The sequence below is a fragment of the Leuresthes tenuis genome, unplaced genomic scaffold, assembly GCF_036924035.1.
Source record: "Leuresthes tenuis unplaced genomic scaffold, fLeuTen1.0.hap1 SCAF_8, whole genome shotgun sequence".
NCBI lineage: Eukaryota > Metazoa > Chordata > Actinopteri > Atheriniformes > Atherinopsidae > Leuresthes > Leuresthes tenuis.
In genome coordinates this window covers 35,724,010-35,741,615 of record NW_027325362.1, presented here as the reverse complement: position 1 = coordinate 35,741,615, position 17,606 = coordinate 35,724,010, and the positions used below count along the sequence as shown (strand labels likewise).

General features: G+C 39.5%; 1 pseudogene; it reads left to right on the top strand.

Moving 5' to 3' along the window:
* Positions 1 to 275: 275 nt before the first annotated feature.
* Positions 276 to 4,655, top strand: LOC140312520 (uncharacterized; annotated as a pseudogene).
* Positions 4,656 to 17,606: the final 12,951 nt, after the last annotated feature.

Genomic DNA, 17,606 nt, shown 5'->3' with positions numbered 1-17,606 from the left:
TATCATAATTATGACTGCATTCATTTGACCTTGACTTGATTTTGCGGAGCCCGGGCTGCTCTGTTATCATCACTCTTCTACTGCTCTGAACACATCTGCAACAATGAGTGGGCCAAAGAAAAGAAAAGTCAACAGTGAGTGCCGAGAGTTTCATAAGGAAAGAACAACTAAATACTTTTTCACTGAAGTCCAGTCAGAGGCTGTTTGTCTTATATGCCACAAAACCGTTGCGGCTCTAAAGGAATACAACACCAGCCGTCACTTTTCCACCAAACATGCTAACAACCAGTCAGCGTAAGAATGGACAGCTACCACTCAGAGGTTGGCAGCTTGCAGGCTCAGCAAAACACCTTTATCCGACAAAGTGCCATCCGAGAATCAAGCACGACGGTTATATGCTGGCATTCAAATTAGCAAAGACCAGCAAGCCTTTCTCTGAAGGGGAGTTTCTCAAAGAGTGCATGGGGCAGTCTCCTGAGGCCGCGATACTGCTTTGCGGTAAGACGTATTGCATCACTTCCTGTTGCTTTGTGTGTGCACTGTGACAGTTCTCGCTCTTCTTGAACTACTAACAATCTGTTATTTCTCCCTATAATTTTCGCATCTTGCATAGTTAACTCTATCCCATACTTGTTATATTCTAACGCTCACTCTTACTGATCTTTAGTTTTTATTTTTCACTTTTTAGCGGTGTGTCTGGTTCTCTAGCTTAGCATGGCTACCAGTTCTCTTCCTCTATCTCCTGCTTTCACCTGCTCCGTGTGTCAGATGTTTAGTTACTCCTCTGCCTCCTTTAGTGGTAATGGTACATGTAACAAATGTAGTCTTTTTGTAGTTTTGGAGGCAAGGTTATCTGAATTGGAAGCTCGGCTCTGCACTGTTGAAAACCACCCGATAGCGAGCCAGGCCCCTTTAGTCAGTGCGGAGCCACCTAGCGTAGCTAGCTCTGTTAGTCGTCCCCGAGCAGATCCCGAGCAGCCGGGACTTAAGAGTGGCTGGGTGACTGTCAGGAAGAGGAGTCATAGTCCTAAAGTCAAGCCCGTGGTTCACCATCAACCTGTCCACGTTTCAAATAGATTTTCTCCACTCAGCGACACACCCGCTGAGGACAAAACCCTGGTAATTGGCAGCTCTATAGTCAGAAACGTGGCATTAGCGACACCAGCGACCATAGTCAAATGCATTCCAGGGGCCAGAGCGGGCGACATAGAATCCTATTTAAAACTGCTGGCTAAGGATAAGCGTAAATACGGTAAAATAGTTATTCACGTCGGCGGTAATGATACCCGGTTACGCCAATCGGAGGTCACTAAAATTAATGTTGCATCGGTGTGTAATTTTGCCAAAACAATGTCGGACTCCGTAGTTTTCTCTGGACCCCTGCCAAATCTGACCAGTGATGACATGTTTAGCCGCATGTCTTCATTCAATCGCTGGTTGTCTAGATGGTGTCCAGCAAACAACGTGGGCTACATAGATAATTGGCAATCTTTCTGGAGAAAACCTGGTCTGATGAGGAGAGACGGCATCCATCCCACTTTGGAAGGAGCTCTTCTCATTTCTAGAAATATGGACGAATTTATTAGTCATCCAAAAACATGACATCCCAGGGTTGAGACCAGGATGCAGAGTTGTAGTCTTACACACGTCTCTGCGGCTTCCCACCTGATGCTGCCCCCCCCCCCCCCCAATCAAAAAACACAAAAGGAAAAAATCCTCTTGTGCAAAACAAATTTAAAACAAAAACTTTAACTGAACAAAAACATCAAACTATTAAATGTGGTTTGCTGAATATTAGATCTCTCCCTTCGAAGTCTCTGTTAGTGAATGATTTGATCTGTGATCATCATTTTGATATATTTTGTCTTACAGAAACCTGGCTGCAGCAGGAGGATCATGTTAGCATTAATGAATCAACTCCCTCTGACTATTTAAATGTTCATGTTCCTCCAACCACAGGCAGAGGAGGAGGAGTGGCAGCTATCTTCAGATCAGGGTTACTAATCAGTCCTAGACCCAAGATTAGTTTTAGCTCTTTTGAATCTCTGATTCTCAGTTTTTCCCACCCAAAGTGGAAATCACAAAAACCTCTTGTGTTTGTTGTTGTGTATCGTCCACCTGGCCCTTATTCTGAGTTTCTGTCTGAATTCTCAGAGTTTTTATCCCAGTTAGTGCTGAGTACAGATAAAGTCATTGTAGTGGGTGACTTTAATATTCATGTAGATGTTGAAAATGACAGCCTAAATATTAACTTTAATTCTATATTAGACTCTATTGGATTTTCTCAAAGTGTTCACAGACCTACTCACTGCCTTAATCATACCCTTGACCTTGTGCTGACTTATGGCATTGAGAGTGAACAGTTAACAGTGTTCCCTCATAACCCTGTCTTGTCTGACCATTTTTTAATAACTTTTGAATTTACATTACTTGACTACACGGTTTCTGAGAAGAATTCTACATATAGAAGGTGTCTGTCAGAGAATGCTGTAACCAGATTTAAAGAGTTGATTTCATCATCCTTTTCTTCACTGCCATGTGCTGATATGACAGAGGACGGCTACCTAAATTTTACTCCAGTAGAACTTGACTCTCTTGTTGACAGCACTATAGCTTCAATGCGTACAAAACTGGACAATGTTACAAAGGAAGGTAATCAGTCAGAAGAGGTTGGCTCCTTGGTATAATTCACAGCTGCGTGCGTTAAAGCAGACTGCAAGAAAGCTGGAGAGACAGTGGCGTTCCTCTAATTTAGAATAGTCTCAATTAGTCTGGAAAGATAGTTTAATAACGTATAAGAAAGAACTTCGTAAAGCTAGAACTGCTTATTATTCATTATTGATAGAAGAGAATAAGAATAATCCCAGGTTTCTCTTCAGCACTGTTGCCAGGCTGACAAAGAGTCCGAGCTCTGTTGAGCCATGTATTCCTTTAACTCTCAGCAGTGATGATTTCATGAGATTCTTCATCAATAAAATTGTTTCTATCAGAGAGAAGATTAATGGAATCCTTCCCATTATTATCACTGATGTATCATCAAATACAGCAGCTTTAGAAGTATCTTTCGAACCTGATTTGTATTTAGACAGCTTCTGTCCAGTTGATCTTTCTGAGCTAACAACAGCAATAGTCTCTTCTAAACCATCAACTTGTATGTTAGACCCAATCCCAACCAGACTGTTCAAGGAGGTTTTCCCTTTAATTGACACTTCCATTTTGGATTTGATCAATCGGTCTTTGTTGATAGGATATGTACCTCAGACTTTTAAGGTTGCTGTAATTAAACCTTTACTTAAAAAACCTACTCTTGATTCAGAAGTGTTGGCTAATTATCGACCTATATCCAATCTCCCTTTTTTGTCTAAAGTTCTTGAAAAAATAGTTGCAGTTCAACTTTGTGATCATTTACATAGAAATAATCTGTTTGAAGAGTTTCAGTCAGGATTCAGAGTGCATCATAGCACAAAAACAGCACTGGTGAAAGTTACCAATGATCTCCTGTTAGCTTCTGATAGCGGACTTGTTTCTGGGCTTGTCCTGTTGGATCTCAGTGCTGCATTTGATACGATCGATCACAGCATTCTGTTACAGAGACTTGAACATGTTATTGGGATTAAAGGAACTGCATTAGGCTGGTTTAAGTCATATTTATCTGATAGATTCCAGTTTGTTCTTGTAAATGAAGAATCTTCCTCACACATTGGAGTAAGTCATGGAGTTCCTCAGGGTTCTGTGCTTGGACCAATTCTTTTTACTTTATACATGCTTCCATTAGGTAACATTATCAGACAGCATGGCATAAATTTCCATTGTTATGCTGATGATACTCAGCTGTACTTATCTATGAAACCAGATGAAACCTACAGGTTGGTCAGACTACAAGCCTGTCTTAATGACATAAAGACCTGGATGACTCAGAACTGCCTGCTTCTAAATTCAGACAAACTGAAGTTGTTCTCTTTGGACCTGAGCACTTCAGGGAGAAATTGTCTAGTTATATAGTTACTCTAGATGGTATTTCCTTGGCTTCTAGTTCTACAGTGAGGAACCTTGGAGTTATTTTTTACCAGAATTTATCATTTGACGCACATATAAAACAGGTTTCTAGGACTGCCTTCTTTCACCTTCGTAATATTGCTAAAATCAGGAACATCCTGTCTCAGGGTGATGCAGAGAAACTAGTTCATGCATTTGTTACTTCAAGATTGGACTACTGTAATTCCTTATTATTGGGCTGACCCACATATTCTCTGAAAAGCCTCCAGCTGATCCAAAATGCTGCAGCCAGAGTTCTGATGAGAACTAACAGGAGAGATCATGTTTCTCCAGTTTTAGCTTCTCTTCACTGGCTCCCTGTTAAATTCAGAATAGAATTTAAGATTCTTCTTCTCACATATAAAGCTCTTAATGACCGAGCTCCATCATATCTTAAAGATTTAATTGTAAGATATTTTCCTAACAGAGCACTTCGCTCCCAAGCTGCAGGTTTACTTGTTGTTCCCAGAGTTTCTAAAAGTAGAATGGGAGGTAGAGCCTTCAGTTATCAGGCCCCTCTCTTGTGGAATAAGCTGCCAGTAAATGTCCGGGAAGCAGACACCCTTTCCACTTTTAAGATTAGGCTTAAAACTTTCCTTTTTGATAAAGCTTATAGTTAGGGATGGCTCAGGTAATCCTGAAACATCCCATAGTTAAGCTGCTATAGGCTTAGACTGCTGGGGTACCTCATCTGTCACACCTTTCCTCACTTTGCTCTCTTTTTCCTCCTGTTTAATTTCACAATTGATATTATGTCCATGTGACATTATTGTGGTTTTTAACGTATGTTTCCCTGTTCCAACAGGTATCCTTTGAATGGCGTTATGGTGTTTTTCCCCCCTCTTTTCCCTCTTTTCTGTCTTCTCAAACCCCAGCTGGTCGAGGCGGATGGCCACCCTTCCTGGTTCTGGTTCTGCCAGAGGTTTCTTCCTGTTAAAAGGGAGTCGTTCCTTTCCACAGTCCCTCAGGCTCAGGACGGGAGATTGGACTGAAGACACGTTTCGGTGCAATCTGTTGGTTTCCTTAGCTCGGATATTAATTTTTTGAATTGGCTCTATATGAATTAATTGGATTATGATTACAATAAAATTGAATTGAATTGAATTTAATACAATGGTTGTGAGTCTTTTACCTGCATACTTAAAGAAAGGGGTCCAAATCCTACTAAAATCATCCATCTTACATTTGAATCTGTACGTTAGTTATTCCATTGGTAGTAAATCAAATACAACTTTGTGCCAACCCCTAATTGTAGGTGGAGCATTATCGATCCATCTAAGCAATATATTTTTCCGAGCAGCAAATGTAAGAATACCGAGCAGCCTTCTTTGATGGGACCCTTTGATATGACGACTGGGCAAGCCGAGGAGCAGAACCTGAGGATCAGCATCAAGCTGGACATTAAAAATCTAATTAGGTTTGCCAACAATTTTACCCCAGTACTCCTCAACATGGATACATGTCCACACACAGTGCCTATAGCTTCCCACCTCTACCTGACACTTGGAACACTTTTCAGACAAACTTGGGTTAATCCTGTGTATATCAGAGCTAGCGACGACAATGTTTTAGAACGACCCTCTAACTTTCTATTCGCTTGCCAGGCTTTCAGACTTGTTGTAATTATGATGTTATTGTTCCTAGCATTCTTAGTTTTCGTTGAGTCCAAGGCAAATAAAACACCCGTGAGGCCATTACCCGCGTTCGCCGACTCCAGATCTAACCACACCGAATCTGGATCATTATTAATCCACTCGGCTATGTGCCGGAGCTGTGCAGCCAGCTGATAGAGCCTAATGTTTGGGACAGCTAAGCCTCCCTGCTCTACAGACATTTGCAAGTTAGACATTTTTAGTCGTGGTTTCTTTCTGTTCCATATAAATGAACTGATCCAGCCATTTACCCTTCTAATTGTTTTATTATTAAGTAAAATAGGGACCATTTGAAAGTGATAAAGTAGTCTCGGCAGAATGTTCATTTAGAGTAAAGCAATTCTACCCATCATTGACAGTGGAAGGGATATCCATCTGTCCAAGTCATCACATATATGCTTTAACAGAGGTTCAAAGTTGGCCTTGTACATTACTTCTAATGATGGGGTGATGAAAATCCCAAGATAAGTAAAGCCTGCGGGTGACCATTTAATGGACAGGAGATGGGCCGAGAGGAGTTGCCCAGCGGCATGACTTGCAAGAGCAAATTTGAAAAAATGAGCTTTCCACACAGGACAGTGACCCGCCATGTTGAGCTAATTGACGAAGACTTACCTGGCAAGCTACACAAAAAAGCGGAGTCATTTACATTTTATTCCTTGGCACTGAACGAAAGCAACGACATAAAGGACACAGCTCAGCTGTTTTTGGCCATGGAATCCCTAACGGGGACAACGTGGGAAGAGGACTTGTATGACAGCGTCTCAGGGGTCATCAAGAGGCACAAGTTGCCTTGGAGAACACTCGCCAATCTTACCACAGATGGATCGCCAAATCTGACTGGAAAAAACATCGGGCTGCTCAAAAGAATGCAGGACAGGGTGAAAGAGGATAGCCCTGAGCAGGAGGTCATTTTTCTACACTGCATAATCCACCAGGAAGCACTGTGTAAATCCGTACTGCATCTTGACCACGCAGTGAAGCCAGTTGTGAAGGTCATATTCGAGCGAGGGGACTTCAGCATTGTCAGTTTATTAAGTTTCTTGAAGAAACTGCTCACCAGGACTTGCTTTAACACTCTAATGTCCGCTGGTTAAGTTTGGGGAAAGTATGTCAACGAGTGTGGGAGCTCAAGCAGGAGATTATCACATTTTTGGAGCTGACAATTTTCCTGAGTTGAGTGACACAGACTGGCTTTGTGATTTAGCTTTTGCTGTGGACATACTGACACACATGAATGAGCTGAACGTGAAGCTACAAGGGAAAGACCAGTTTGTGCATGACATGACTAAACCAAGCTAGCTCTTTTCTCAAAGCAAATATCAAACACGTCATTTACTCATTTCCCCACACTGGCTACACTGAAAGAGGCCCCTCGACATGTGAAAAAATATAGGAAATCACTGGACGACCTGCATGCCGGTCCCTTCACACAAGACCCTGAAACGGCGCCACAGGAGTTGCAGTTGGAACTGATTGATCTTCAATGTGACACCGTCTTAAAGGAGAAGTCTTAAACTGGATGACTTCTATGCTTCATTAAGCTCAGCCAAATTTCCAAACATCCAGAAGATGGCACAGAGGATGCTGGTGTTGTTTGGGTCTACGTATGTGTGTGAACAGACTTTTAGTGTGATGAACACCAACAAAGCACCCCGCAGATCCCAAATGAGTGATGAACACCTCAGATCTGTTCTGAGAATTGCCACAACAAAACTAACACCAGACTTTGATGCACTGGCAAAAAAGGGGGAACAACAACACTGTTCCCACTAAAAGTCAATGTAAGTATTAACACTGTAATAATGCCTTTTATATGTTTATGTTTGATATGTATGCATCTGGAGCTGACCCGGCCCGTCTGTCAAATTTTAAAAGTCAATGTGGTACCTGAGTCACAGGGTTTGCCCACCTCTGCTATATCACAAGTAAATGATGTACTTTTTTAGAGTTGTTTTTTTTATATACTTCCTTCCCATTTAAAACATCTTAGAAAACATCTTCTAGACTTCAACTGTTCATCGTGTTGCATGGTAATAAACATTTCATGATCATGAAAATGTCCCTGAAGTGTTTTAGATACATTGTCAGTGATTGGAGTAAATCTGCAAAACAAAAAATTATTAGCACACATTGAATTTTCCAGACGAGTCATATGTAACTCTGAAATGTAACTCAAAAGTCAGTGCAAATGATTGCATTCTTGTGCACAATTTTAGTCAACAACCTCACACAGTGGCAGTTGTAGCATTACCTAACATCTCAACAAGAGGGCTTCATATTTGAGAGCTTAGATACTGTATGTAGAAAAGAGATTTAAATAAAAAAAGATCAGAAAGCGTGTGGGGGGGTTGTAGCAGTTAGGATTAATTAATTTCTCAAACCCCACACATTCTGGTTTAATGCAGAGGGATTTGAAACTACTGATAATTATGCATTATGCATGTACATGCTCAATTGTAACAGTCATGATGTTTGGTTAATGGTGTGTTTTCAGTTCACTTCTATGTAGTTCATCTTAGTGCTGTTCTCCCTTTTTGCTTTCAGTAGCTTGTATAAGTCTTGTAAAACTCTTTCAACAGTCAGGCACAAGGCTCTTTACAAGCATGAGCAGAATTAAACAACAACTTAATCTGTCTCATTCAGTCAACAGCAGCCTGTGGGTTTGCATGTATATGTGTGCGGCGTGGCAATTTTGAGTGTGTATGTGTGTATGTTAAGTGGTCAGGCATACCTTTACACCTGCACACTTAAGAAGGTTATACAAATATTCAATTCAAACAAACAAATTTTAATGAACTTACATTCCATCTGTTTTCAACCCAGAGATGCTTCAACAAGCACAAAGTGTGTCAAGCTCCCTGTTACCATCCCATGATTTCATTGGTTAGTCACGTTGCTCTGAACCCCTGCCATTAACTGAAAGAGAGTGCATATGTGGGAGGGCAGCCGAGCTGACAACTAAAGGGCCTCTTGGAGAGTTTGGTTCCCTCCAGATTGCCGTAGCAACGACACTCCTTCATAGCCATTTGACGGAAAAAAGCCACACCTATCCAACCCTCTCACCCTGTCTCCACAGTCCCCTTACCCTGACCCTGACACACACACACACACATCACATCTAAGCTAAAAACAACCTTGCCCTATGAAGGGTTGAGTGACTCTCTATCTCCACTTATGTAAGAATAATACACTCAATGCCTAAATGTATTCTGGTCACTGAATAAGTGCCTGTGTTTAGTTTCATACTCTGGCTGGGTGAATCACTTGTGGGGGTGTTTGAGGGGAACATTAAAAACAGTGTTTAATGGAAAATTATTCCTGTATGGGAGTTTTTATAACCTACAAAGTAAAGGGTTTGTTTCTTTTTCCTTCACTGGAGGCCTTGCACTTAGGTCACAGCTGCATCTGCCACCAGGAAACAAAAAGGAAAAGGAGAGGATGTAAAGTAGGCCACAAATATACATCTTCCCACTAAGCACACAACATCCATGGATGGTATTCATTTGACTAAATATTGTTTACCCTAAAATCATAATGTGAAAATCTGGTCATGTTTACCCAATGTAATTTGGTCCAAAGATGGACGTATTCTTAGCTCCACATTTACCCTTCATATCAATAAGTAATTATCTTGCAATATCTTTAAAGTACAATCATATCAATTATACAGTTTATATGATATCATTTATATGATTTATAAAATCATTACAAAAGATAAATATTTATATTACCTGCCAAAACAAGACACACTTTTCTTTCTGATTGGCCTTAAACTGCCTTCAGTCCAAAATGACCCTGTTTGACAACATTTAACTCGATGCACGTGGCCAAAACAGTTTAGTTAATGCCTTTAAAAAAATGCAAAAAGAATGAATAGATAAAAAGATAAAAAGCAAGCAAAAAAAACTTCAAAACAGTAAAAATAATGTATAGATTATAGCAAAATTTGTAATCATGGTATTAATCATCTGCTGTTGTGCAAAAATAAGAAATTCCAATAGTGCTGTCAAACATCCAATAATTTCAGTTCAGTTCAGTTTATCTGTATAGTGCAAGTAAACAACTTCAATACTAGTTCAATCCATGGTATTGTGATGGTATTCTTACAATATTAGTTTATGAAAAATAAGCTTTGGAAAAAAAAACATTGATTAATTTCTCCATCCCAGGCCTGCACAGAAAGGAGGGTGACAATGGAACAGAAGATCCTGCCAGCAGCACTGAACTTACGAAGAGGAGTCATCTTCCTTATAAATGTGAGAGCGAAACAAAACCCAACAACAGCAATACCTGTCTTGGGAAAGAACAAAAGAGAATCATTAAGTTTAAAACAGCAATACTGACAATCATACACAAAGATTAGAGACAGCAGAGTGAGAAAAGGTGCATCATGGGAAGTCATCCAGCAGCCCAAGCCTAACACAGCATATCTACAGGATTGGCACATGAGCCAACCCTAACAATAAGATAACCAAATCTTAGTTCAAAAAGACATTTCAATATTTGAAGCCTTATCTTAAAGGTAGAGAGGATGTCTGCTATGAAGGTAAATAAGTGCCAAAATGAACAAGCTTGTAGAATTCAGTGTGAAAACTTGCAAAATACAATGCGAGCACTTGCATGACAAAAATCTGAACTTGTGTCTACATTTTCTCTTGTAAATAAAATTCACACATGTGAACTAAATTTGAAGTCACATGTAAAGACAGATAATGTGAGAACTTGGAGAAAAAAATTTGCACTTGAGTCAATTTCTCTTCTGCAGATCTTCACACAAACTTGATCTGAATGTGAAGTCACCCAAAAAAAATCCTCAAATGTGTACAGTCATATTTACGCAAATAAAATGAAAGTGGACAGGTAATTATTCATCATTTACTTTCTATTATAACTTCAACTCAGCATTTACAATTTCTCAGATCTGCTTCTGCACGCAAATCTAATCGCACACGTCACACATGTGCTGTGACTTTTCACACATTTCTACTGAAATGCTTGTGTCAAAAATAATTTGTGACTCGTACCTTCAGATGTGAGAGCAGATGTGGAGCGGGGTCACCGATGGGTTATCCAATCAGTGAGGGATTGAGAGAATCGAGGCGCGAGATCCTCTTGTTGGACATCAGCAGCTATAAGTGACTTTTTTTAAGTTTTAACATAGTTTTGATAAATCCGTTATGCCATTTGTTAAGTAAGTACATGCATGCCAACAAAATTTTACACTCCACAGAGGATGATGAAAAATTAACAGGCTCTCCAGTTCAGTGCGAATTGACGGCTAGCTAGCTAGCATAATAATGTTCACAAATCAGTCATAGAAGCAGTCTGGTGAGCAGAAAGCCGAATACAATGAAAAAGACCAAATAAATGTATTTATTTAGTTTTGCAGGGAACCCAAAGTTGAATTTGAAATCTATTATTTCTTCACTAACATGTAACAGCTGTAGATCTGGGGTCCGTTTCACAAAGCAGGTTCAACAAACTCTGAGTCTAATCCTGAACTCTGAGTTGATCTACTCTTAGATAGAAAACTCTGAGTTTCTGGTTCCAGAAACGCTGATTTGAGTTAGCTCAGTCAACTCTGAGTAGTTCAACTATAAAAAGCCAGCATCAATGGAGCCCCGATTCGACGAGTCACCATGGTGACGGGAAAGAGGAGGGCTACGTTTTTCACCAACCTCGAATTGAAAAATCTTAAGGCGCTCATATGGTGCGTTTAAACACGTTTTTTGAAAGAAGTGCAATACCGCTGCAGCTGCAAAAGAGACGGAGACGGCGTGGGAGAACGTTGCTGCTTGGGTCAGTGCCTAAGTTTAAATGTAGTCCTTTGCAATCACAATAATATTACAGGGGAAACTGCTTGAATGGCAGCCTATTCATTTATCTAATTTAGGTGCAATCCCACAGGGGAGAAGCGCACTGGGCAGCAGCTTAAGATGAAATATAAAAACATTGTTGAAACAGGTCAGACCTCGGCATGGAGGCACCTCATTTTGATCATGTTTTACACTGTAAAGTAAATATTAAGTGGCTATTTGACTGTGCTGCAGAGCTGCACAGCTCATTCACTCCGGTAAGGACGTCCATCTTACTCAAAGTCGTCGTTCACGTTGTCAAAATCTGATAAATATCCTGCCATGTTGCACAAAACTATCAGCAGCAAACTCTGTGTGAAGTTAGCCGACTGTCACAGAGCAAGGAGTGAATGAGCTGTGCTGCAGCAGCGCGCCTCGATGACGTCATCCCAGTAGACGAATGTGGAGAAAGCCCTCTATAAGCCCCCCGATAGCCGCCAATAACAACAACACAGCAGCTATGAGCTAACAGAGCTATAGCACACGTTCATTCATTCATTCTTCTTAAAGTATTGGTGAAATAAAGACAGATAATGCCTTATTTAGAGGCTGTATTGTCAATGCCCCCGTTCTCTCCCGTTATATGGATATACGCCGATCTCGAGGAATCTAAATATCTTCCGAAGCACGCCGACTTTTGCCAAACTGTTCTTGGTGAGTAGATGAACGTATTTCATGCCAGAAATGAGGTCTAGGTTTAAAAAATACCACAGTTCCCCTTTAACAGCCACATTAAATCAATATCATCGGCAGCTTTTTACCATCTAAAAAACATTGCGAGAATTAAAGGAATAGTGTCTAAAACAGACTTAGAAAGACTAATTCATGCATTTGTCTCCAGCAGGCTAGACTACTGTAACGGCTGCTCACTGGGCTCTAAACAGGCTGCAAGACAGCTGCAGTACATCCAGAATGCTGCTGCTCGAGTCCTGACTAGAACCAGGAACTACGACCACATTAGTCCAGTGCTCAGGTGTCTGCACTGGCTTCCTGTCACTCAGAGAATAGACTTTAAAATGGCTCTGCTCGTGTACAAGTCTTCATAGTCTAGTACCAAAGTACATCTCTGACATGTTAGAGCCATATGAACCAACTGGGACTCTGAGAACGTCAGGGAGGGGTCTCCTGCTGGTGCCCAGAGTCAGGACTAAACAAGGTGAGGCTGCATTTGAGTTTTATGCTCCTAAAATCTGGAACAGTCTTCCAGAAGATGTGAGACAGACAACTCTGACAATGTTTAAATCCAGGCTGAAAACAGTTCTATTTAGCTGTGCATATGAGAACTGAAAGTATTTTATCTGCACTCTTCACTTTTAATTAATTAATTAATTAATTAATTAATTTTATGTTTTAATTATTTTATTTGCCTTCTTGTGATTTTATGTAGCTGTAAAGCACTTTGAATTTCCTTGTGTACAAATTGTGCTCTACAAATAAACTTGCTTGGCCTGCCCTGGTTTTCCTGCTGTCTCATCTCAGATAGAGATCCCTCAGGACATATTTGACTCACTTGTTCATGTACAGCAGATCAAAACACGGCCTGTGGTGCATGTCTGCAGTCAAAATAGACAAGATACACAAATTATTGTAGCCCATCAGAAAGAAATGGTTGGTCGTCCAAAATGATTAATTAGTAGAGAATATACATCACACCTTCTTAATGTTGGACTACCCTTGACTTGTATAGCACAGCTCTTGGAGTATCTAGGCGGACACTTAACAGACGGATGGCAGGATGGGGTAAGAGGAAGCTATAATAGCGAAGACAATGACAGACTGGATTCTGTTGTGTCAGAGCTCCACAATAGTTACCCGAATCGGAGTACAGGATGATGATGGATTTACTGAGAGCACAAGGACACAGAGTACAGTAGGAGAGTTTGTTCTTCAATGCATAGAGTCGACAACACAAGCATTGTGTCCAGGATGTCCCAACTTCGATGTGTGGTCAGAAGGACATAAGCCCAAAGTCCTTAATGCACATTGATACAAATCACAAACTAATACGGTAAGTAAAGTGAACTTGATATATGAATATTTATGAGTGTTTATATATGTGCTGTATATTATGTTTATTTTTCTTTTTTTTCAACATCAAGGACACAACATTGTGATTTTTGGAGGCATAGATGGATTTTCCAGAAAGGTCCGGAACATTATAAAAAAATTGTGTTTTTACAGATTCATCCTAAACACAAACATGTATGAGTACGTGCATTAATAGTTGTGGTCACCCATATTGATCACCATTCCATCTATTGTATAATATTTTTTACCAACTGTCATTTCTCATTTTTCTGTAAGCAAATTTAAAAGGACTTAACTGCAATAGATAAACATCTCTCTGTGGTGATCTCTTGAATGGTATGATTCCAAATTTAATCTTCATGAAATCATGTTTAAGTACTTTCTGTGCCTTGTTTGACATTCTTAAATTCAGATCATATATGTATATATATACACACACACACACACACATATACATATATAGATCATGTATCTTCGGACCTAAAACAACAATTTGGCCTCAACAACCCTCACTTTCTTCAGAGAAGCAGTAGAGACTTTTGGTCTGCCATTGTTGTCTGTCAAAAAAAAATTTACCATAAAGATTTCAACATAAGACCTTAAACTGTTCAGATAAGTCATAGTATGATTCTTTAAGGTAAAGTGCTTACGTCAGGACTTTAGACATTGTATGAAAATATTTTTCATCAGGATTCGGGGTGATCATGGAATGGAGAATGTCAATGCGGCTCGCTTTCAAGTTTTCAGTCCGTGGGACAGGGAGTAGTTTCATTGTAGGAAAAAGTATTCACAACCAGAGGAGAGTTTTTTAAGAACACTATCTGCCCCAATATCACTACCAAACCAGCCCAATTGCAGATTCTCTGTGGGTGCTATATTATCAATCTGAATAGACTGACAAGTCTTGTAAAACTAATGATTGTCTTGTAATAAATGTGTTTGATGAAGTCCTATTTTAGTGGAAATTTACTTATGCAGCACATTTGCTTGAGGCAGGATCAAGCGCTTATGGCGAGTTGTATTCATCATGTCGTATGTCCTACATCAGCTTGAATAATAAGGCCATCTTGATTTGTCCAGCAATCTTCACATCTTCTGCTGCCATTATGCCTTCATTCCACTTATTCAGCTGCACCTCAACATTTTCAGAGATGGCTGGGATGATCATCCTCTTTCCACAGAGGGGAACCTTTCTCCAAATCGGCAGTGGCATTTGGGGCAGCAGTATCATTCTGAGCCTCTTTCCCAAGAGTCTGATGAGGTTGTTTTTTTCTTTAATACAAATATTAAAGTCTTTTTTAGATTTTACTTTATTAACTCATTTTACAGGACTTAAATATTCCACAGTGGCCTCTTACCCAGTGAGCCCACTGAATCCCCACTGAGCCAGCTGGAAGTTGCTGGATTTAGGGCTGCTGTGGACCCACTAACACTGACAAATCTACCTGCTGACATATATTCTGCAACAATGCAGTACCTGCAAAGCAGTGGCTACATGTAACCATCCTTTATAAAGTTTATACAATTGAGGATGTGAGGCAATACCTCTGCCTCAATGACAAGTATATTTCAGTCTTCCATTTTAGTCTCAGACTATCCAACAGAGAGGACTTCGGCAGACCTACAAATCGAGTACAATAAAATTAAACTATGAACACTACCAGTGTTGAAACTAATACTGAATATGTGTTCAATTCGATCAAGTTTGTTCTAAAACATCCTTAACTGTTTGGCATTTTGTTGGACAGGCAGCATGTATATATAAAAAAAGTGTCTCTCAGATACACAGTAACAATGGATTTTTGAATAAGAAACATGGGAGACACTCAAAGATTGTATTGGATTGTAATGTTCTTTCCTTTATAAATTGTATTTGTTACCTTGCTACATTTGAATACAATTGTTTTGAATGGCAGTACCCATATTGGTTTACTTTATAACAATCAAATAACTACAAATTTCAATAAATGAGCATATTTTGTCTCTCAACCCAAGGTGGTAAAAAGTGTTTGACATCCATGACCTGTGGCATCATTTGATTTCCTGAATGGGAATATGACATTTCTTTATCTTGTAAAGAGCTCCTTTAGTTATTTTTCCAGCATCATTTTTACATGCAGCGAGTCTTGTTCAGTTTTCCTATTTTTCCCATTACATCTGATGCAGATGTTTCAAATAAATTACCAACAGGACCATACAACCCAAAGTTGAAAGGTAGATTAAGAGTTAGAAAAAAAGTTCCCATAAAGCTAATGAATGTGTTTTAGTACTTTTTTCAGTTGACTTAGAACTTCTTGACAACCTATCAAATTTACAGGGAGTCTAGTTGTCTAGACCATTTTATGCAATAGTTATTCCAAAAGCAAACATCAGTCCCTCAAGATGGCAGAAACCCTTACAAAACATTTAAATGTGACATAAAAAATATATAAAATATTAATACTTTTGGGATTCAACATACTCTACAAGCGATATTCACGATGAACAAATATGGCTGCTTTTAACAGTGAACTTTGGTGTTTTAAAAACATGTAAAAATCTACACAACTTCTCAGGAGCATGGTTTCCTCCCTGGGATTCTGGTAGGAGACAGACTGAAATTCCAGCAACTTGTTCTTGGAGGTTCAGGTGACTGTTTCTTCAAACATACTTTGCTACCATTAAATATAGCTGGAAAAGACCTGGAATTATAAAAAGAAAAAAGAAGAACAAATAAATGAACAGGAAAGTCTGACATGCTTCTTTTTGTCACATGGGGAAGTTTTCTAATGCCTTTTAAGTACTCTAAGCACTAAACTGAATTAATGAAAAAATGTTAGTCTCGATACCCCGAGTGTGAAGCCTAATATCAGTCACTGTAACGTTTGCAGGATTACCTGAGCAAAGCACAAACGTTTTCAAAAATAATCTTAATAAAGGAAAACAATTTGGTACTTCGCAGAAAATATGAATAGCAGTAGATAACTACAAAAGTGGTTCACTGGTGGTTATTTCATTTTTAAAACATCTTTAAAACTAAATAACAAATGAATGTTAATAATTTGTAAAATATGCATTTACTAAGTGTATGTGTTTAGCATAAGTGTACTGAACAGTTCATACATAAAATCCTCAAATCCAACTAAAAATGGAGTTGAGGACTGTCCTTACTTACCTTTGCATCTCCTGATGAACTGTGTTATGCTGAATGGGTGGGCTGGCTACTACTGGTACCAGTTTCCATGAACAGGCTTCCAGAAAAATCGTTAGGTCTTTCAAAGCTTGCACTGGACTGAACTGGATGTCTGTTGATGCAACTGAGAAGATTTCTAACAGCATTTTCTACATCTGCATTCTATTGGTCCTGACAAGACAGAAAATAGATTCTTGACATGATTTCTCAGCATGACGCAGTAAAATATCAATGTGCAAAGCAAATGTGTGTTGAAAATACAAAAATGTTTATTTTATTTTTGGGAATGTGTCAGTATTACAGTATGATATAGCTCAGGAGGAAGAGCCGTCACCCATCAATCGGAAGGTCAGCAGTTCAACTCCACCTTCCCCGGGCTACATGTTGAAGCATCCTTGGGCAAGACACTGAATCCCACGTCGCCTACCGATGTATTTTATGAATGGTTAGAAAGCACAGTTACGTATAGACGTGCTGTATGAGAATGCATGAATGTGACATGTAGTGTTATAAGCGCTTTGAGTGGTCAGCTAGACTAGAATAGCGCTATACAAGTACAGTCCATTTACCGTGTATGTACATATACATATATATATATATATATATTTTTTTTTTTTACTTATTCTTCGTGTAATCCACTAGGTGACAGTGTTGTCTTCTTCATGATGAGATGTGGTGGTGTAGAAGTTCATTTTGGTACATTTTGGTCTTTACAATGACTACTTGGACTCTTTAAAAGGACGATTACATGGACCTTGATCTATGTGGTGGGCCCTGAAAAGGGGTCTAAATTTGGGAGTGGGCAACTAAAAGGGAATGTATTTTATTTACAATTTGCCATCCATTCAACCTGGCAATGAT